General features: G+C 41.6%; 1 long non-coding RNA gene across 1 annotated transcript in view; it reads left to right on the plus strand.

Moving 5' to 3' along the window:
- LOC108447572 overlaps nt 1-23,047 on the plus strand; it is a 129,539-nt gene that overhangs the window by 98,990 nt on the left and 7,502 nt on the right. The window contains exons 11-16 of the long non-coding RNA XR_001863229.1: nt 2,616-2,802; nt 4,324-4,508; nt 5,604-5,722; nt 8,244-8,325; nt 8,660-8,759; nt 11,000-11,130. This is a non-coding gene — a long non-coding RNA (uncharacterized LOC108447572). The remainder of the gene's footprint in view (nt 1-2,615; nt 2,803-4,323; nt 4,509-5,603; nt 5,723-8,243; nt 8,326-8,659; nt 8,760-10,999; nt 11,131-23,047) is intronic.

Raw genomic sequence — 23,047 nt, forward strand, 5'->3', positions numbered from 1 at the left:
TTTTCTTGCACTGGACATTTTTTTCAGAATACTGTACTTCTAGCCAGCTCAAATCCCAGTGGGATGCAGTTATACGTAAATGGCAGTGCTTATGCTGACATACCTTATTCTGGTCTGAGAGGAAAAATAAACACTACCTTTGTAAAGCTCAATGTGCTCTGTCAAATTTAGGCACGTATAAATTAGTCAAGTGTCTTGGGCTTCCTTTTAGTCAATGGGAGAAATAGTAGCTTTAGTATGTAAAATATCTAAGATAAATCAGAGGAATCACCGTGGAGCTGTCAGTCCCTCTCTGGTGACTGTACAGAGTGCTTGACCCAAAAGAGACTTAGACATGTAGCTTTCAAATGTCAATTCATTGGAATGGATCAGTCTGAGCATACATATCTGCAATGGAACTTGAGTCGTGGGAGCCACATCTGTGCAAAATCATGAGTTCAACCAGCAGAGTTGCATAGGTATGACTTTCCCCTCAAAGGTAAACCAAAGCCTGTACTTAGAGCGCATGACAGAGCTTTTACACACTGGAGGTAGGGATTTAGCTAGACTGTGGGAATAGCAGGCTGAATACTTACATAGGTGGATTTACTAACTGCGTGGTAGAAATATTACTGTGATAAGTACCCAGCCACATCTTTTCATGCATCCAAAATACAACAGCTGATAGTATGTTTTGAGATAGTGGTATAGAGTTAGAAGGTGCTGAGATAATGCTGCTGGTAGTTGAACTTGCCAAACACCTTCCTCTATAAAAGCAGCCGCGTGTTTCCTCCCAATGTAAGTACAGTTGATTCTTGAATGAAAATAGTTCTGATTTTTTATGGAATGCAGAATAGTGAATTTAGACAAAACCCATGGGCTTTCCAAGAGAACCCCTCTCCACCTCCACTGCCCCATATAGTGAAGGAGTGGCTTACAAGAGCAATGTTCATCATGCATTAACTTTTTGTGGGATTGAGAAAAGACTAGGCTTGGTTTTAGGAAGGTATATCTGTTCCTTGTGTTTGTGGGGGGCTTTATATAGAAAGCTGTTTCTAGGGCACTCAGGCTTTGGAGGTGGCCTTCAGTTAGTGAAAAAAGAGTGGTGTGGATTCCACAGATTCTGTCCACAGTGCCGGCAGTGCAAAGGGTATTGGAGAGCTGTGTGTTGAGGCAGGTTTACACAGCAGCCTTCACCTATAGCACAAGGTGGGAGAAGGTGCTCACTGGGAGAAGAGTCTTTCACATTGTATGGAGAACGTACTGTACAATTTTGAGCTGGGCAGAGACCCCAGAGTGCCTGCACTTTATAAAAGATGGTCTAAGAGGATGCACCCTTCTCCTTTGATGGTAATTATTAGCAACACTACTTGAGATACATATCTGAATATGTTCTCAGAATTATTTCTTTATCAGTAATCCAAAATTGTAAAATGTGCTCTCAGATTGGTGAAAACTGAAGTACTATTTTAACCCTGAGGTAAATTACATTATCCCCAAATTAGCAGTATTAATGTCTTTGTACCTGTATATTAACCCTTTATATCCTCCTACTCTTTAGTCCAGTTTATAAATGGTTACTTGAATGGATCAATATAAAAATTACTTGTGTCTGCAACCACTTACTAAGGTCTCAGCTCATGGTTGGGTTGCAGAGGCTTAAAAAGATGCCCCATAGCTAGTAAAGCTCAGAAGAGCTTTCCTAACTGTTGATACTTGTCCAGGTGTACAAACTTAGCCCGCCACAATTGTAAGGAGATGTGACTTAGCTTAAGCCTCCAGGGACGATATTTAGGTGAGACATGTTACCTCCCTCATATTTTGGGTAGTTTGAGAACGCATCCATAGGTAGCTGAAGTGATTAATCCAACAGGCTACAGGTGCCATCATTGGTTCATATGACAGAGACTAAAATGTTTGGCTTAGGTTGACATCCAGTAGCTTTTGGGGTAGGATCACCATCCTCTTGCTTGAACTAGCAGAGAAGATCCCTTCCTATATGCGTGTGCAGTTTTTCCAGTCCACTTCCTTACTGGGCTTGTGTATGTGGTCACAACAGTACACACTGCCCTGTGCACATCCATGGGACCGGATACTAAGTGACCTCTGCTCTTACATGGACAACATGGAGAGTTGTACCAGGGAGCAGTGGTACAAACCAGGTAGGCAGGAGGGAGTCCAGGCTGTGGCTCAGATGGCAGAATCATAGAATGGTTTGTGTTGGAAGGGACAGATCACCTAGTTCCAACCCCACTGTCAGGAAGGGCAGGGACACCTTCCACTAGACCAGATTGCTCAGAGCTCCTTCCAACCTGGCCTAGAACATTTCCAGGGATGAGCACCCACAACTTCTCTGTGCAATCTGTTCCACTGCCTCACCACCCTCACAGTAAAGAATTTCTTCTTAGTATCCAATCTAAACCTATCCTCTTTCAGTTTAAAGCCATTCCCCCTTGTCCTATCACTACGTGTCCACATAAAAAGGTCATGTGGGCAGACATTTACTTTTGTTTTTGCCTGTAACTTTGTAGAGTGATTATTGCTTTAAAGATGTGCAAAATCATGCATAAGCACCATTATTAAGGATTAATTTTATTATTTACTTCTTACAAGGTCTTACTTTACTTTCTTACAAGGTCTAAATGGGAGCACCTGCTGGACCACATTGTGATGCCCTCCCACTCTGTCTGCCTACATTCTCTTCTTAGAGCAGGAGGAAAAATGAAGAGAAAGAAATGTGTACACTTTTCCTTCCTTGTAAGCAGGATGCCAACAAGTGGCCCTGAGTCTTGATACACCCCAGGTCAAGACAAGACGTGCCAGGTATGCCTACACCTGAGATTTAAAAAACACAGCTGGTTCCCACAGGATAGACACAGCTTGAGAGAATTCTTTGAGCAGATTGCTGTGGTAGCAAAAGGGCCAGAAAAAGCATATATATCTGGATTGAATAGGAGCAATAAAAGGCTGGGGAAATAAAAATTATTTTACATTGAGTTTATTTTAAATCAGGCATTCCTTCAGTTCCTTCCTTTTATCCATTTGGATCAAGGTGTCTGGAATCATTTCATGCCTTTTGTTTCACCACATGAGGAAAAAGATGTAAAGAAGAGAAGAATGCTCTGCTCAACTCTTTATCAAGGGTTTATGTTGAAGCCACCAAGATCCGATTCAGATCTCTTTCTAAAAAGTATACAGACCCTGGAGTATAATGGAAGCAATGCTTCTAAATTCTCATTTAGCAAAGGCTGGGTTTATTGATGCCTTTTTCCAAGGTGTTGTGCAAATATACACGTTTGCTGACAAATCTCATGGCTAGGTTTTGTTTAGTTCTTACTTATCAAGAACAAAAATACTTAAACATGCTTACAGATGAGGCTGCTGGTGACCCTCACTTTCCATTTTGTAATGTTTAACATGCAGTCTCAATGTTTTGAATTTTTGCTTAGCAGGATAAGAGCTGCACCATAACTCTTTTAAAAATAATCATCATAGCTGAAATGTTAATTAAAGTTTGTGTTTGGGATGTTGAGATTTAAATGCTTCCGAAATAGCTTTACGTGGAGCAAAGTAAGAATTAGGACAATGTGAAATATGTCCTGGTGTTGAATCAAAATCAAAATATGGAGTGCTACCAAGCGTAAACTTGTGTGGGGTGTGTTGTGTAGGATCCAAGGAGTAAGATTGTTTCCTTGCAAGGCAGGAGATAATTGAATAGAACCTACTTTTACCCATACTAGCTATTTCCTATTAGGAAACACTGGATATTGTTTTTCATAGCTACACTTTATGAAGTGCATGTTATGGTAATTGCCAAGTGCTGTGATACGTCTTCTTATTTGGTAAATCTTGTACGTGTGGATGAGATATTACTTTTCCATGGATATGTTTATATGAATTCCAGCCAGTGCCTCTACCTAGAAAACTATGTCAATGTAGTGCAATGTTACGTAAGTTTTGTTTTGGTTCTTATATGCTGCACATTACAGGGCTGAGTGTCTTCCAGAAGTGCATTAACTGGTGGAATTGTCATCTGCTAGTATGGTTTTCTCTTTCCCATTCATTCTAAAGATGACCTTTGTGCTCTCTTTATTTTTGGCCCTTTTAAAATAGTTATTATGTTATCTGTACGTGCTTCTGTATGTATGTATGTGACTCACATTCAGAGGAGAAGATAGTGAGCTTTGTGCTGGGGATAATTCCAGTGGAAACTCATCCAGAAATCTGAGACTGGCCTGAGAAAGCCCTGTTTTCTGCAGAGCTTTTCTTTGGAGATGGATAATCATGGTGCATCTGCACAGTGAAGCTACTGTCTGTTTTTCCTCATCCTGTCTCTCTTTGTAGGCGGCCTTTCAAATAAGTGTCTGGGGTCCCAAACTTCTGAATCCCTTAGGAATAGGGATGCACTGGAAGTAACCCTGCAGATTAAAACCAGGTCTTAGACCTGCATCCATCCAGTGAGTGGTTCCCACAGCAGCTGAATCTTGCGCTTGCACACCTGCACTGCTGACTCTCTGCAACATACAGTGGTGAGTGGGATGGCAGGACCCAGGTTAGAGTGCTCCCGGGAGGACCCTACATTGGAAGCAGCATTTCTGGTGGATTTCCTTCCTTTCCTTTCTTTCATTCTTTTTCAGGCTGAAGTCTAACACCAGGTCTTCAAATTCAGGTGCTAAGGCTGAAGCAGTGGCTGATATGTATCACACAAGTGATTATTAAGAGTACCTCAAGCCCTTTTGGCCAAGCATTACTGCTGTGTAGTTTTTTATCTTTGGGATTTTTCCCCAGCCGGATGTAGCTTTTGAACTGAAATAATCTGTGTTCCTCTTAGGAGTTGAGCTGTCTAGAAAACATGTTGATCAAATTCCAACATAGTTTTTCCAGGAGTGTTTATTTTGCCTTTTGCTAGCTGCTTCCTGATGCTGTTTGTCCAAAACCCCACCTGCTGTCATGGGCAGTGCTGGCCATGTGAAACATCTTCGCATCCATGAAGCAGCTGTACCTATTAGGCTTAATTTCTGCAATGAGTTATCAAGTGTATGTAATTTAAAACCCACTCTTCTTCTCAGCCTTTTTATCACCCCCAGTCATCTCATTTCATCTGCAAGCAATGATGGAATTAGGTTGCCAAGAGCCTGCAAGGTTTGCTTTCTCTACACCAAATTTAGCATAATGTATGTATGGCTTGTACGAAAAGAAGGATAGTTTTTCTGTTTGCCTGCCATATCATATAACCCTGGAATCCTTCCTCTTCATGAATAGCAACATTAACTATTAATTTTTGTTTATTTGGAGAAGAAGGGGGGAAAACAAAGGGGAATGAAGACTAAGCTTGTGAGGGATGCAATAGGATGATACAATTCTCTAAAAAATATTTCAGAATTCCAAGACAGTCCGAACTTGGAAATAACAAGCAAGAAAACTCACGTGATTTACATATGCTGTGGATGTCCAGAAGTCTGTATCAAAGGGAAACTGAGAATATAGTTTTCCATTATAGTAATCTGTGCTGTATTTGCATCAAGCAGAGAGAGAAGAAAAGAGAAACTGAATTGTTTGAAACTACAAGTGGAGATCATAACTATTCCTGGAATAATTTTTTTTTGTGTTTTTTTTTTTTTCAGGAGGTCCTCAAGTACTGTGGAAGACCAGCAGTTTTTGGATTTGAACATAAGCTGCCAGCAAGCTGGGTGAATTGTTCGACTGTCACATTCACTGAATGTTCTGAAGCATCCCTGGAAAGGTTTTAATTTTCTGCTAGTGCAGACTAATTTTATTTTCAATTTTTGTTAGACATTAGAGAAATTTTAGCCTCTAAACTGTATCCACAACTGAAAGGATCTGTGAGGACTAATGTAACTATCTGTTCCAAACAGCCTACATAGCTCTTTGTTTCTCTTTTTGACCAGTATCCATGAACACATTTAAGCTTTAGAAAGCCTTGAAGCAGTCATTACAGTTGTATTTGACCAATGGATTGCATGGACTCCTCACCATCCGTGTTATGTGTTCAGTACAGGCAGCCCAGTCACTGTAAGGTTAACAGTTTGGCCTTTCGAAGGATCCTGATACTGGCTTGAAAATCACAATACTGTGGAATTTAGGGGACAGATTTTTTAAGTTGCATTTTTAACGTCACATCGTTACTCTTTTCTGATCAAATACATGCATCTTTATCAACAAATTTTTCTACTGCCATCCATGTCTCCACATTCCTTTATCTCCTGTCAGTCAGGTTTGTGAAACTGCTTTTTGCAGCATTCTGTTAGAACAGGGTGTTGGGACTTGTGACATTTCTGAGCAACTCATAATTGAGAAGTTAAGTATTGAATTCAGTGAGTCTGTTTCAAGAAGGTTTTCATGTTATTTCAACAGCTCGAAGACTTGTTTACCTGGCTCTCCTGCAAAAAACACTTTTTTTTTTTTTGTTCTGGGGTTACCACTAGATAACACATCTGGTGTCAAAGTCTGTGACACTTATGTAGGTCTGTGAAAATTTTGGAACCTCACTTAAATAACACTTAGCAAAAATATACATTGCATACTTGGCACCGCAGACATGCCACAGCTAGATGACAGAGCCAACTTATGAAAAGGGGCTCATGATGCATTCCCAAAGGACACATCTTGTTAAAATAAAATGCAAGGAAAACAAGAGCATATCAAGAATAGTCTCTGTATTTCAAAGGGAGCAAGGTATGCCAAGAAAAACATCGTAATCTTGCTTCAGGCTTGGAAGAATATTTAGAAGCATTTTAAAAGCTTTCTACTTCAGTTTGGTGCCAGTGTGGGTTTTCAGACTTGCAGGGCCTTTTTAAAAAAAATCTAGATGCAATATAGAAAATACGGAATTAAGAAAAAGCATTCCTAACTGGAACCCATTTATTATCTATCATGAAAAGACATAAAAAAATAGGATGTCTTGGAAGAGAAAGAAAAATGTCCTAAAGAAGAGATTAAAACCATGGAACATCTACATTGGGTGCATTTATATTCAAAACCAGACAATCAAACTGGTATTTGTAGAAAAACTAAAAAGGAAATTAGTCTTCCTTGCAATAATGATGATAAGCTGGTGATGAAAACTTTTGTTTTAGTTACCTGAGTTCAGGAACAACAGTCTTAGCTGCAGTTCTGTCTTTAGCTGCTTTTCTCTCTGTAACAGAGAACACTACACAGCAGCTTCTGCTGGATACACAAAAAAACCTGCTGAATATTTTTCCTTGGAGCAAGTATTAGCAGGATAGGAATGGCACAGAGCTGGAAAAATACCAAATAAAAAGAAATGTTTTTTTCAAGCCACATTTTTATGAATAGTAAGTGAAATATGTGACTGATACAGGAATGGACACGAAGAGTGAAAGGGACAGGGATGCTATACAGGTTTATGTGACATCTGGCAGGAGGCGACATCCAGAAAATATAGCTGGTTTGGGCAGGATTGAACTACAAGAGAGCCAAACTGAGTAGTGCTCAGAAGGGTGTATAAGGGGTTGTGTTTCTGGTCAGCCCTGTGTTGCCATCTGTCCTTGCATTAAAGAGTATAGAAACCCTTAAAATTCATGTCTACCTGCTTAGGCCATTACCTGAGCATCTGTTTTGTTTTGCTGGATTTTGGTATTCCCACCAATGAGCAGGAGTACAGAACTCTGGAAAGTGAATTTGTATAAGTTAAAAGAGTAACCTAACCCAGCTGTAAAGCAGGAGGGGAAGGAGGGACATTGTACTGTTACTGCTTCTGTGCAATGTGCTGTCCACTGGAGAGGTCAAGAGGACCTCTCCAGTTTCTTCTCTTTCCCCTTTGACTGCATTTATTTGGTGGCAGAACATTTTGTTTCTCTAACTGTGTGTATAGTTGAAGCTACGAACCTGAACACTGTTCTATTAATTTGGTTCCATTTATTTCCGAAGATTAGAGGAATGTGCGTTTGGGTTTTAGATGGTGGCATTTGTGATGGTCTGGGAGACAAGGGTTAGAGCTGCGTGCTCAGCCCTCGTGGAGCAGGCAGCCTAAGGCACTCCAAACCAGCCAGCTTCAACACAATAAGACTACCTTATCCTATCTCCATCGGGGTTTTTCAATGTGCCAGGTAAAACAACCAAGCCAAACCTTTGGAGGGAGGCAGACGATGGAATTTCAGTAAGAAGACCTATAACCAAATGAAAGCTTTCTGAAAAATAATGAGTTAAACACATGTCTGGAAATTATCTAGCTATTAAAAAAATTTAAAAATAGACCTCAAATTTTGTCTTCTTTTCTCTAGAAAGTGTCTGAAGCTTCTTAAGCTGCATGATGGGAGGCAGTGACAACCTAAGATCCTGAAGGCTACTATGTCAGGGGAAAATGTAACTACCTTTTACAGATTTATTTCATTCTGCTTTTCATATTACTAGACTGTTTATTGCACTGGGTGTGTTTAAAGTACGTTGATCTTCAGAAAACAAAAAACCCCAAACAAAACCAACTTAATTAATTTCCAAACCTTTTATTTGAGAAATAATGTATGAATAATATAAAGACTTTCAGATTAATGCAGTATCAGATAGGGAAGAAAATACATTTTTGCTAGCATTAGATACTCAGGGCAAACATTCATGGTGTCTGAGCCAGCCCAGCTGTTGAATCCTGTGGCCTCAGTCACCACATCAGCCAACCAGGCTGCCTAAACCTTTTCTGTAGGTAGCAGAGAATAAGACCCTGGACAAGGCAACTGAAAACACCTGAGTTAAGAGAGTCGTGATCAGCCAGTGAAGGAACTTCTCTCTCTCTGCTGGATATGGTGAGAATTGCTTGCTTGTGAACTGTGTAAAATGGGGTGAGGACAGTTATCATTTCTATATAAATTTTTAAACAGCTAATAGATTACCTTAAGTCTTCTATGAACTGTCATGAAGACACTTACTTTCTGTTGCTTTAATTTCCCAGGAGTATATTTTTATTTCTTTCAGTTTTCTAAACCGTCCTTACCTAGTTTTCATGTCCCATTCCTTGCACCATTATGTTAAGATCATCAGAACAACACTTCATGATTTGGCCTTATCATAGATGCATCAAAACTGATGTACAGTGGGAAATATTGCTTACTAAATTTAAACATCAAGGTGAATGGTTATTTACATGAAAGACAGCTTTATTGTTATGATCATTTATTTATTGCACTTCTAGTGTACTGGGAGCTTTGCAGCACATACTGTTAGGTGTGCTCTCTGCCCTTTGAATACTGCTATTTTGGAATTCACCCAAGAATAAAAGGCTGGTTGATCGACTCTTGAAGCTTGACAGATGATATTCTAATTTACCTTTTGAGAGTGAGAAAACAAAATGTAGTCACCATTCTTTCTGAGCACCTGAAAAAATGTATATAGCAGGTGTAAGCAATTGCAATTTCCTTTCTCTGTTAATCACACCATGTAGAAATAAATAGAAGTTTTATGATCTGATTGCCTTCTTCATGCAGTGTAATTCACCACCACTGAGATAAATACAGTAGGGAAGGTAAAAATAGACATTCTTCTTCAAGGTGGTGCATTTATCTGCTTGATAAACCTGGTTCACAATTTCCAACAGCTATAGGCAGGCATTAATAATGTAATTTGTGTCAGTCCATAGGGGTCTGGCAGCAGAGGAATTAGGACACCTGGCCACAGAGCCAGAGTTGTGAGTATGGGCTGTGCTCCAAATGTGTGCTGACAGTGGCTCCCAAGGGATCCTGCTTTAAATGAGGGCTTAGTCATGCAGGCTGGCAAGTGGAAGGTGGGCAGGGGTGGTGCCAACAGCCTCTTGCTGGTCCTTGCTGTTTTCTGCATGTTTCTGGGCATGCTTTTAACTGTATTTACCCAGGTCTCATCCAGGACTCAGGGGAATGATGGATGTGTTGTAGTTATATATCAGTGCCCTCTTATGGATGGACTCAGTGGTAATCAGGAAAATATCCCCGAGTCCCCCAGCAAGGTGCATGGCATGCTTCAGATTGAGAAAGCCTCCATGCATCAAAGCCTTAGCTTTCCCAGGGGTAAGATGTAAGAGCAGTATGTGCTGTTACTCTGCTAACACAGTTCTTATAATTTGCTGGAACATTATTCTAAAGCTAACAACAATTCCTAGTGTGGCTCTGGACGTTCGGTTGGGCCCCACTGGATGCAAGGGCCTCTAGTCAACCAATAATGTCTTTACTAAGTTGTACTACACAGATCCAATGCACAGGCTGTCCTTGAAGCATGTTATGAAAGCAAAATAGATTAGGAAAATTACATTGTTTGCAAGCAAACTGAATAACCATATCAAATCTGGTGGGGTAGCACTGTGCAGTCAATTGAAACCAAGACTTAATAACTTCTGTGGTAAGGGAAAGAAGGTATTCTTCTCAGCTGGAAGTGAACTTCCTGCCTGTATTTTTGGTCTGCTACTGTTTGAGTCTTCTTTGAGAAAGAATTATATCAAGTTACAGCTCTATTATATGTTTGTGAGCTCTTTGTCAATCTCTTGGAGCTCTGGTGCCTGTGCTAGATCAGGCTTTGAACACCACTCCCAGCGATGAACAGCTGCTCCTTTTCTCCGTACCTGTGCACCTGAGGCATCCATCAGTCAAGGGCAGTTATGAGCTATAGCTCCCAGTCTAGTGAATTTGTGATGCTAAAGAGGGAGGACCCTGCTTCTCTCCCATGCTCTGTTCTTCCCTCTTCAGGCTGCATAGTTCCAGTTGTCCTCTTCACTGTCTCTAGAACTCATCTAACTGTACAGTGACCTGATTCAGCTTGGCAGTCGTAAATAATAAAATAATTCCAGAACAAAAGTAAAGCATAGGTTTTTTGCTGCTTTGTAAGTTGGATTGGCTTTATTGTACAGATAGAGCACCAGAAGTTACACAAGAGAGGTGCTGAGGCTGTGTGTTTGGGAAAGGGGAAACAGACAAGGAAGGGGAAGAAATAAAGTGGTGGAGCAGGACCATTGCATCTTAAAGCAACCAGCTGTTAAATCCTCTCCATTACACATCTGGCTATACTGAAAGCATCTCAACAGCTCTCTCTCCAGGCTTCCTTCTGCCCTGCCCATGAAGTACTGGTGTTCTGCTATTGCCATTTTACAGGAGAAGGCACAATCAGTGGGTCTCTTGACATGGCAAGAAATTGAACTCAGGTGACTGAGTAGAGGTGAGTATCAGAATCACTGGCCATTCCTCCTTACCAGAAGGGGCAACTAATCTTTCATCCTCCCTCTTAATTCCTGCTCTTAGATGGTAACTCTAGTTCTGCTTATGAGCACACAGGGGTATTTTAACACTGCACTGCAAAGACAGAGTTTTGGTATCTTTGTCCTGTCCTTTTATCCATGAACTATTACAAATAATCTGCTACCTAGGGGACAGAATGAAGGTTGCCTTCATTTGTTGCTGCCCTGCTGTAATCTCACTAGTTAGCTGCCAGAATTTTCCAATTTCTAAGATAAATACGATAGCACTTGGATTTCAAATTGCAGAACCCTGTGGAGCATATTCATATCCAGGAGTGCTCCTAATTGGAGTTCTTATTAAATTTTTCTTTGTATTCAGGACTAGTAACATGAAAAGATATTCTGGTGTTTGAAAGCTTCAAGCTAATATGCACCAAAGATTATCTTGCTTCTGCATAATAATCATGTGGTACTTAAAAGTCACTCTGCAGACTGTACATGACACTCAAGGACATGTTTAAAAGCAGTATAATCAGCTTTCAGTCTGGTCTTTGCCTTTGTGCGCATTTAGAGTAGTTAGACAGAAATATTCTTCTCACTGGTCTTGCAGAAGAGCTCACTTTAGCTACCCACTTGTAAAATCTTTTAGTAGCATGGTACAAAGGCAGAAAACAGTCCATATAACATCTTTAAAATGAAGTAACACATCGGAGTGGAATGCTTCTGAATGATGACATACTAACTGTGTTTTAGATTAGTACCAAATAATTTTTAGTTGTCTACATTTTGATCAGTAACCTTTTCCACTTGTGGAGTTCATGCAGACAGACATCACTTTCCTTGTTCGTATTCTGGGAGTACTTTTGCAGTATGGAATACTTGGTATCCACAGTACACGCTGTGCTATTTAGCTGTGATTAGTTACTTAAGTCATTTGTTATTATTTCCATTACCTAATTGGGAGAGAATAATTTATAATTAGCAGGGTAAGTTTGGCTTTCTGCATAAAGCAGTAATTTGTGGGATGGGATTTAGCAGGAAGTGAAGTTAGGACATTTTCCCTTTCCTTAATTATACAGGTCTTGTCCTTGGAATCAATCCTATAAAGTCAAGTTATTCTTAATCCTTTAGGAAGGGAATATCTTGATTTTAAATACTGTATTCTATTTAAAAAGGAATGCAGCTCTGTGCTTGCTACGAATTGTGAGAAGTATTGTCAGTACAGTTTGGTTTATGTCAGGGTGCATACAGCATGTGCATTGTTTCTGTTGTGTACTTGGATATCTTTGATCTTTGGGCTGTGGCTCTTCAAGTCACCCGTCAGTTTGAACCTGTAATCAGTGATAGAGCTGTAGGCAGAGGCTAAAGGTTTGGTACAGGATTCTAGTTAAAGCCTCTCTTTGCTCTTAAGGTGGCTTTTGGGTACTACCTTCTGTTCTGGGGTACATGTGGGGAAATGAATTAGGATTTTTGACAGTTACAAGCCAGGAGCTTATTGCTACTTCCACTTTTGGCTGGACTGGAAGTCTTTATAAGGATACATTTAATGTTAAAGTCAGGGTAATAATGAGAGTCAGGACTGATTGGAGACTTCAGCTTCTGCTGAATCTATATAGGAATATTATACTCTGGGTAGGAGTATTATCTTTAACTCTGGACAAATCAATGTCATGATGTAGTTTTAAATATTATTTCAAGCTTCAATATTGGATTGATTTTAGTAAGTTATTCTTTGGCATCTGAAGTTTTAGTTCAATCTGTATTTGGCTTTCAAATTGCATTTTGAACTCTGCCCAGCAGAAATGAGAGACTGAGATTTAAATAAAAAGTGACAGGACAGTGCATTGAGCCTCTCACTGGTGGGTGATGAGCAAGAGTGTTTGGGTATTGCTTGGAGGGCAGTTTTGACCTCCAATGAGCTCATACAGAAATGGTAAGTTAGAGGTTGCAGTGAATTATCTTCAGGGATTGCTTTCTTCTCTTCATGGATTACACAGAGGGACTAGTGCGATCTGGCTTCTGACTCAGATGTCTGCATTAAATACCTACTGCTAGTTGTAATGAATCAGGTCTTTTTATTTTTTTGTATGTCGGCAGTAGCACTAATGAGGATCAATTGCCTGAATTTTCAGCAATCTAGTCCTTCTTTGGAATTTCCTCAGATTGTTTTGATCAGTGATTGCTCTTCTTGTCAGTTATTTTGAATAATGTTTTGAATCCTTTTGGCAAATATGGAAATATGGTGAAGATAAGAAAGCTGGAGTGAAGGTAGGTTAGTTCATTCAGCTTTGCTCAGGCTTAATCTAATTCTGAAGCAAATGTCTTTCCACAAAATGTTGGGTGGAGACATCCCAGATTCTGTAGCTCAGCCAGTCTGGCAATTTCTGTTGGAAAATTTTATTTCTTTTATACTTCTCTTCAGGTCAACTTTCTGCTTGTTTCTTCTTTCTGACATATGTACTGACTCACCTGGTTCCTATACATTGGATAGAGTTTTCCCAACAAGTTCAGTGGGTGTGAAAATATTCAATAAGCAATACTTTATCACCCTGCCCCACCCCCAAAAAGGAAATTGTAGTGGTGAAGGGGCTTGATCAGGAATTGAATCTTGCTTCTCTGAGGGTTGGTATTAACACAGAATTCATTAATCTGCAGCTCTGGCTCAGGCAGGCATTTTCATCGCTCTCGCCTTCCTTTGCCTTCCTCCTCTTGGCTGCTTGTCCTTGTCTGGCTCTTCCTCCACCGTGGTTGTGAGTAAGACTACAGAATATGTTGGACTGGGGAACTGTTCTGGATATAAAAAGCTATTATGATATTGGCAGTACAGATTATATTTCAGCTGAATCACTTCCTTAGGAGACTACACAAATGTTTGTGCTGGGAGGACACTGTGAGAACCAGAATCAGAGGTGGAGTAGGAATGGCTTCAGCTGGCAAAAGCATCTTTGCTGCCAAAGCCTCAGTCCTAGGAAAGTGCTGTGAAAGCAAAGGCAAACCTGATCAAGTGACCTGATATGATGTTGGCAGTGGATCTACTTGGAGCAGGGTATTGGACTAGGTGAGCTCCAGAGGTCCTTTCCAACCTCAATTATTTTGTGGTTCTGTGATTCAAACTTAAATCCTGTTTCAGGCATTCTTTGACTCTGTCAGGCATTTGAACACACTTCATTCAGCACAAATACAAAGCCAAGATCAAAACTGTTCAAAAGCGATAGAGGCCCTCTGGACATCTGGTATGCCCAGCATAGTAAAAGCCAGATCACATTCACCCAATTTTTATTTATTAAGAAGAACACTATTGGAACTTTTCTTTATTCCTTTCTGCTTTATTGTAAGCAAGATTTGCAAACACAGCACTGTTTGGCTGTTGTATTTTGGTTTGTTACAATTTGTTAATCGTAAATGATGTGAAAGCTGAAAGGGTGATGTCTGGGTACAAACAGCAGATAATCCTGTACCTGCACCACTGTCAAACTTCCTGTGATACCTGTGCCTGTTCTTTCATAGCCAATGACAAAGCAGGCGGTGCCTTCTGTGGTATGGGACTATCCTTGAAAGCTCTAGTGCCTTCTCTCAGGATCAGGGCCACAGTGAAGTGGTAGTAGGCTACACAGTGATGTTGAACATATACCTGTTTCCTTCTTCCTTGCCATGATGTTGTTGCTGAGAGCCCTGCTCCTTTCCAGGTGCCTGGCCTCATGCACAAAATGCAGAGTGAGCAGAAGAGAAGGCAGCCCCACTCTAGCTGCAGTAATGCAGATATCAAAGAAAGTGCTGAAGTCCACAGTTCCCATCCATCTGGTGTGTCCCCCCAGTATTCCACCTCTATCAGCCCCTACTGGTTTCCAGCGAGGTGATATTCAAAAAGACCACAACATACTGCACAAAGAGATCCAAGGCCAAAGAGGAGCACTTTGTCCAGGGCTCAAAGTGATGTACTGTGCTTTTTTAGCAGCCTGCACAGTATCAATTAAAAAAACCCCATAAAATTCTTTTTGGTATGCATGAAAATATAAGCAGGAGACCTAATACTAAAGTGTTTCTAGGTTTGAGAACCAACTTCAACTATGCAAATTAAACTGGAATAAATCAGTTCCAAGCTGATGTAAATGTGTCCAAGTGGGTATTTGTAAGAAATGGTACAAGCAAATACAGCTCCACTTGTTTGACATCTAGAATGGGATTGATTGACAGATTCAATGCTGAGGAACAAGTTCCATGCTACACAGGAGTCGTGCCATTTTAAGGCACATATATACATTAATTCGTGTGAGTTTTGTTTCAAAATTGCTTCTCCACTAATTAAAATGGCTTTCTAGATTACTAGCTCAGTTTTTATTAGAGGCACGAAAAGATTTAGTGAGATGAGTCCCATCCCTGGTTTCCTAGAGGTTACATTGTGCTCAGGTTTAACATGGGGATCTGAGAGCCTCCTCTTATTACTAACATGATCATATTAGCTCTCTCTGGATCTGATCCATACTGAAGAGAGGGACCTGTGGTGAGGTGGGACAGAAGCATACCAACAGGTAGAGCTATGGCAACAGCCAGGCCAAGGGGGACATCAGCCATGCCAGGGCTTCATGAAGGGTGTCACAACCTAGGGAGCATACAGGCAGGGTGACGTGTAAGGGCATGCCAATAGCTGATGTTGCCCAGACACAGGGCCTGCAGGTCCCTCGTGGCAACTAGGAGGCGAGTGAAAGGCAGGATGAAGCACCACAGTAGGATGGTCTAGGAGAGGGAGGCTCCCAAATTTTCTTGTGACAGCTCTGCCTGCGCTTCTTTAATGCCAGCAAGCATCACATATGGCACAGGGAGAGGCATGTAAGTTGCATTCCTTATGATCTGAGAGCAAATTATTAGCTGCAGCATGTGAGGGATTTTTTCAGAAACTACTTCAGAAAAGTTTAGTGGAGGGTCAAGAGCTCAGGGATCTAGTCTCAAGGGGAATTCTCTGGTGGCAAACCTAATCGCAGCTGTGATCTCAAACCAGATGGTCCTTTTCTTCATGCCACCACAGCTGCTCGTATCACCATGGGACAGTCTGCACGAGGACACTGATGCCACTGAAATAGAACATGTATTATTTTGCTGTGTGATTTGCTGCCTTATGTGGCTCTGCTGCCAGATGTCCATGGTGGGAGAAGACCGTATGTACTGACCAGCCTGTCTCCTCTGAGTGGGGTGAGCCAGGCTGTAGTCACAGCATCTCCATTTGTCAGTGATGTCACTGCTGAGACAAATCAATCCTGAAGGAGAACTTGCACTTTAAAAGGAAGGTGGGGAGTCATTGCACATTATATGTTGGCATGATATATAGTGGTTATTTGAACAAAATACCTCAGGCCTGTTGCCCAGGCTTTATCAGTTTATTTGGGTATGGCTAACAGCTTGCTGTCCCCAGCTTTGGGCCTCACCCAGGATGTGCAAAAGGTGCCTCTGAGTCAGCTGCTGCATCACCTCAATTTACATCATGGTTATGGTCTGGGGTATAATAGGGCTGATTCATGTTGATTCATCTTCAGCTCAGATGTCTATATGGTCTGTGCTAGACAGAAATCTGGGACATTATTTTTCTCCTTTCATCCTATCTGAGGTGTTCCTACTGTTCACCACTTTTTGCCCTTAGCCAAACTTGACTATGGGGAGAGTCACTGTTCTGCAGTGAATTGCTAGAAATTCTTCCTTCTTCCATCCCCCACCATTTCAAGGGACTTTCTTCAGTCTTCAGTTGCAGAAGCACAGTGTCAGATGGGTCCTCTCTGCGCTGCCAACCTGTGCATGTCTGCAGGGGGCTGCCCCTTCAGTACTTGATGGCCCATTGAGGCAAGTATTTGGCAATTTTCTTTCCTTTGCCTTTCTTTTCCCCTCACTCAACTGGGTCCTAATCTGTTTTCCTCCCTTTTAACCTCATGCAGAACTGAAGAACATTATGACCCAACAACATTAAAAGTATTGCAAAATGTTCTTGTATTTTTTGCACAGCAGCTGTGGACAAAGCTCACAAAATACTGTGTTTTTATGAACTGCAGGGAAAAATACTGCCTATTGTACACAGGCTGCTTCCTTGCTACTGTGAATGCTCCTTTCTGACCCACTGGTGTTCTCTACAGGGCACAGACACCCTAAGCAGTTCTGCGCCTCATGCCACCACTTTCTTCCTTCACCCTATGCTCAGCCTTTCATTCCCATCTGTGCTTCATCCTGCTGGCTTTGTCCCTGGAGCTATGTGCCAGGAAGTGGCTTGAACCCTATCACTGAAATGATCAAAGCTGAAGGGAACTCCATTTCTGAGGGTTATTGATACTCCTGATGGCTGCAGCGGTGTAGTTGGCAGCACAGCCCCATCATCCAGTTATCAGGCAGTGCCTGGCAGAGAAAGTGGCTCTGGCTGGACAGGAATCTCTCTGCTGGCTTTGTCTTGCAGAAGACTAAGTTTTGTGGAACTGCTCCTGCCTGACAGGGGCCTGTCAAAGGGGCTTCAGTGTAATAAGAGTGGGAGATCCAGAGGATGTGCTACGTGAGGCCTTGAAGAGGTGGTGGGACAGGGTGAGAAGAATGGGAAGAAAGGTGGAAAGGAGGGTATGAAAACTCAGTGCATCCAGACAAGACTGGGAATGCTGTCAGAATGGAGACAGAGTTAGAGGAGGCTTTACTGGGGAGGGAGAAAGCTGAGCATCAGATCAAGTAGAGGGGTGTTGAAGGGGAATGTCATCTTTTTCTAGACAGGTAGAGATAGAAAAAGCTCTGACACACTTCCAAGCACACTGACTTTTCAGTGACGTGGAGACGAGTTTATGTGCCTGAAAATCTGTATGGTTTCTGCCCCTTTGATTTCAAAAAAACAAGACCTGTCCTTACAAATGTTACCCTGATCATGTTCTCAGGCCATCACAGCTCCAAAAGCCACACAAATACAGCCAGAAGTAGAGACAGAATGATGTGTGGGGAACTGGCAGTGGTGGAAAAATTCAAAGGCAATTCTTCTTGCCAGCTTTCCCAAGGATGTGTTAAAAACAGGCCTCTAACTTCCTTAAGCAGTGTCTGCCCAGCAGAGAATTTTACATTCTCTAGGCTCCCTAGAGTTTAAAAACATTTAATGTCTAAAAACGCTCACCTCTCTGTTCTATAGCTGAGTCCCTCTTGGGTTTCATCAAAATTAACAGAGCTACCCAAATAGTAGATATGATGAGGTCAGTCCATTTCTGTTATCTGCTGCACCTTTTCCCCTGATCTTTACTTCCCCAAGCTGAATATGTCCACTGTACGTGCCAGAGCTCTGGCCTTAGGATTGCCATGTCACAGACAGTGTGGAGGAAGCCCCCTGGCCTATGGTAACATACAGCCTTTGTGTTTCTGGGTCAGCAAAGGGTAAGGAATGGTATACAATTTCAGGGAGGATCACTGGTTTGCAATCTCTCTAGGAAATTGTAATGTTCACTTAGACACTATTCTTAGTCTGAATATGTTAAGCCCACTGGTGAAAAGATAGCCACAATTTAAGTTAATTGTACAGTTACTGGAAACAATAAGAGTTCTCTTTGTAGTCAGTCCTCCCACTCATGGCATCAGCTATTTTGTATCCCCCCTATCTCCCACCACAAACCAGTGGGGAGAAAACAGTAATTCTTGACTTTTTTTTTAAGTGGAGGAGGCAACTTTTTTGCCTTCTGTGCAGCTTTATTCATCAGCAAGCTTGCATTTAACTGCAATTTTCAAGTGTCTCACAAGATTGTCACATGTATCCTGAGAAATATCAGCAGTGGAACTGTCACTTTATTGTGAAGAAAGAAAACAAGACAAAAAGAAGTGAAATTGAGGGAACTGGTGTCAGGACTTTCTGTCTCTAGTTTTAGGCTTAGTTTGTTAGAAATTGTTAAATGGGGAGGTGAGCTGTTTTCAAAAAGCTTTTTGATAAAATTCAATCCAATGGTAGTGCTTCCATACTTTTCTCTCCCATTTACACCACAGGGCTGTGGAATAGGTAACGAGGCAGCATTTGGCCTCAACAGTCCTTAAATCCAGAGAAAACGAGAGAAAGAGAAATAGGCTGTTTGCCTCTGAAGTGCTAACAGTTGACTCTAAAGGATCCTTGAGCTTGTCATTGATAGGAGAATGCTCTTCTTCAAGTGTAAGAACTTGGTCTCCAATGCTGACAAGAGTTAGATATTGCTATGCAAAGAACTTTTCCCCGGGCATTCAGAAGGAATTTTCAATAGCTCTGCATGTTTAGTCCCCAAAGGAATTTCTATGTCCTTTCTGTGGAAAAATGCTGGTGAAAGCAAATGCCAAACCATGGCACCACATTAAGGCCAGAAAAACTGCTTAAAAAACCAGATTGTTCTCCTTCCCTTTTCTCAGTCAGTCATCCGGATTCTTATGGAAACCTTCTTACAATTGTAGCATAAGCATTTGTATGACTTTGTGGGGAATTATATTGCAAAAATTGCGTATTTTTTTCCCAGGGGCTGTTTTTCATCTGGATCAGTTCCTTGCTCTGGTTAACCATGCAGCCACAAAAATATTTATGATGGCACAGTACAACAGATGATCTGGGAGAAATTGTGGGAGTGGGAGAAAGTGGGGACTGCTGTGTTGGTAATCGTGTTCACTTAAAAGAATACTAAACTGTAGCTTAAAGAAGAAAGGAATAGCAGTGGGATGACACATCTGAGAAGGGAGTTGAGGCATGTGCATTATTCTCCAGAAATGAAAACACAGCTTCAAATATCAAATGGTGCCATTACAGGGGGTGAATATCAGCTGACGCAGCCATTTCCAAATGTTGCAGTCTGCAGGCAGGGAGATTTTTCAGTATTTCCGTCTGTCTGTAACTTCACTTTGAGGGAGCTGGGAAGCAAAAGATGCAGATGGTGGATCCGAACAGCTGCCAAAGCAGTGATCTGCATGTGGATGACCCTGTGCCTCCATGTGATCCACAAGATCTGAAGTGAGATGTTATGTGATACTGTTCTGCATAAATATGCTGATGTCTCTGTGTGTTTGTGTGTGTGCATAGATGGGTTCTTGCATGGGTTCTTCTCTTGAAGGTGCTTGTTGTGGGTTTCTTTTGAACTGGTTTGTCACTAGAAGAGCACTGCATACAGATTTGTTTACTGCTATTTTCTTAAGAAGCTGCGCTAGTTGCAGTAGTCTTCTGGGCCCTGCATGCTGAAATGGCACAACAGCCTGTCCAAGTCCTCACAGAATGATGACGTGGCTCCTTGTTCCGTGTTGCTGGTGTTCATCCTGACTTCTGTCACTCGGCACTTGGGCTTGTGTGCCCTTGGGAAAGGGCCCTCTCTGTACCTGCCCACACTCACTAAAACTGACTTGGCCGGGCCTTTGCTGGCCTCTGACATTTGCTTAAATATGTCTGAGTTTTATGCCAAAATATCCTAGCTCCAGTGCATTCAGGTCGAGAGGAGAGAAATTGAATAAATATTGTTTCCTGCTTCCTGAGAATCTACTGTATTTTATAAAACCCTTCAGAGACAATTTCCAGTCCAGAAGGGAGCTCACAACATGCTTCACCCTTATTAAGCTAAAGCAGTTGCCAAGTGTATTCAGAGCCTTACAGCTACATGTGTGCCGAAATGCCTTTCTGGACAAGAGGTCCAAAATGCTGGGCTATGTCAATGCTGCAGTTTCAACTCCCATTTTGTATTTGTTCTTTCTCTACAGGACCCAAGGCATAACTTAAACACATCTAAGCTAATTTTGAACATGTTAACTCAGTTGTCTACAGCAGGCTAGTTAAGGGAGCAAGGAGCTCATAAAAAAGTCCTGTCAAAAAATCAAGGTAGATTAGGCAGCACTGAGCTCCATTGTGCTGCAGGCTCATGACTGTCCCTGGTCCAAAAGACAAAAGTTTGGTTCTTTTCAGATGGTACAGTATTTTGGGGGCTGTCATACCTTTACATTGTGATGGAATATGCTTCTTGAATATTACTGAGATAAGTATTGCCTGTTTACACCTGCCTTTTAAGAGATTCTCTAGCCCACTGTTGCATCTAGTCTCATAGCTGTACACAAGGTAAGAGAAGGGGTTTCTGCTCTGTAGTCAGTGTTGTGGGAGGATGGACTATGTTCAAGTACTTTGATTCCAGACTAGATGCCAAGTCTGATTTAGCCTGGCACGTCTTGTGTTAGTGTTTCCAGGGACACATGAGCCAGTTCCTTTCAGAAATGTTTTTTAATGAATGAAGTTCTGAATATCCAAGTGACACTTCATTACTCACTGCTACTTGATTTCAGTAGACGTTGTTTCAGTCAGTATCTCCCCAGCTTTTAAGTGAATAATGTCATTATACCTTCACTTCTTCAGAGGCTCTCAGGATCAAAGATGTCAACTACACTGTGATCTTCATTAAAAGGGAAAGACAACAGGGAGAGGGCTGGCTCACGCAGTGAAAAAATCTTTTAAAAATCTTTGTCTCCTCAGGCCATAATAACAGAACAATGACTCTCACTGGGTAATGGATGTAGGGTAAGAAGCAGAACAGTGCTGAAATCAGACAATTTGGTAGTTTTCGTCTTCTGTGGAAGGGGAAGGTTCTTTCCAGATCATTACAAATGCTTTGTTGCCCCTCCATTTAACTGCATTTTAGGAAACGTGATGGGAAGAATGACCTTGGGAATAGGTTTACAGTTCCAGCTGCTGCAAATTTAAGGGCAGGATTGTTGGCTTATAATGCTATGAGTGAAAAAGAAGCAAAAATGTCTTAATAAATTCCAGGACCAGAAATATGGACAACTTTTTAAGCACTAATTTTGCATGTCTGCATAACTATATCAGGGCCTTGAGGGCACCCCCATTTCTGACTACCCTCGCCCAGGCCTCTGGGGCTCCCCCCACCATGCCTACAACCCAGGATCCCATGTCAGCCCCCTGGGGCTGTCAGTCCCTGCCACAGTAATGCTTCAGCAGAGCCACTCTCCTGCTACCCACAGCCCTGCTCAGCTGCGAGTGGCTCAGGCTGGCCCCACCACAGGCCTATGTCTCCATCCCCACAGAGTTACCCAGTGACTGGGGCTGGGACTGTCTTGGGTTCCCCAGTGCCTCCCCAGAAGCTCTGTTTTGCCATCTCTCATGGGAAGACCCCAGCCCTTGCAGGGCCCTGACAGTCAAGTTGCTTTTGCTGGAATTCAGCCAGCACCTTTCTGAGGGCTTTTTTCCTGGTGCTTTCTCAGATATGTGAATACATCTGAGCTGACTAAAAATATTCTTATCTATTATTCAATAATCTCTCCATCTTTCACCTTGCTGCTGGGTTGCTTTGTAAAACTTTAACAATAAGCTCATTTGATTGAAGTGGAGATAAGGAGTCAGCTCATACGCGCAGATTTTTGCTGGGGAACGATTTGTGAAACCCATGTGTATTTGGTCTGTCTGCTTGTTTCAAGACCTATAGACACGACCATAGGTAGTGCCCAAAGAAGTGGGTGCTTGTTTGTTTCCACATACATTTCAAGTAACATAGGACAAACCTGTTCTTTAACCTTTATTTAAAAATATCTATTACAAAAGCACTGAGCTTGACTCTAATACCCAGGAATAGCAAATGAGCTACTCACCAATATGAAGCAATGCTCTAAACAGAGTATTTTCATCACTGTATTTTTTTTATTTGAATGATTCTTTTTCATCAGAATATTTGGCGAATGTATTTGACAATGTTGCCTTAAAGAGCTTATGACAGCCACATGTTTGAGGCTGGAAGAGGGGGAGGAAGGGGGGGTTACTTAATGTGAGAAGATACTGCAGACCGCAACAACCTCTTATCCTGTGTTGGCTATTACGACACGGTTCTGGTTTTGGAAATACATGGTTTCTTTTTTTGTTCCTGAAAAAAAGAAAGGGAATATATTTTCCAACATCATTGTGAGAAGAAA

Source organism: Corvus brachyrhynchos, unplaced genomic scaffold (assembly GCF_000691975.1).
Source record: "Corvus brachyrhynchos isolate BGI_N302 unplaced genomic scaffold, ASM69197v1 scaffold56, whole genome shotgun sequence".
NCBI lineage: Eukaryota > Metazoa > Chordata > Aves > Passeriformes > Corvidae > Corvus > Corvus brachyrhynchos.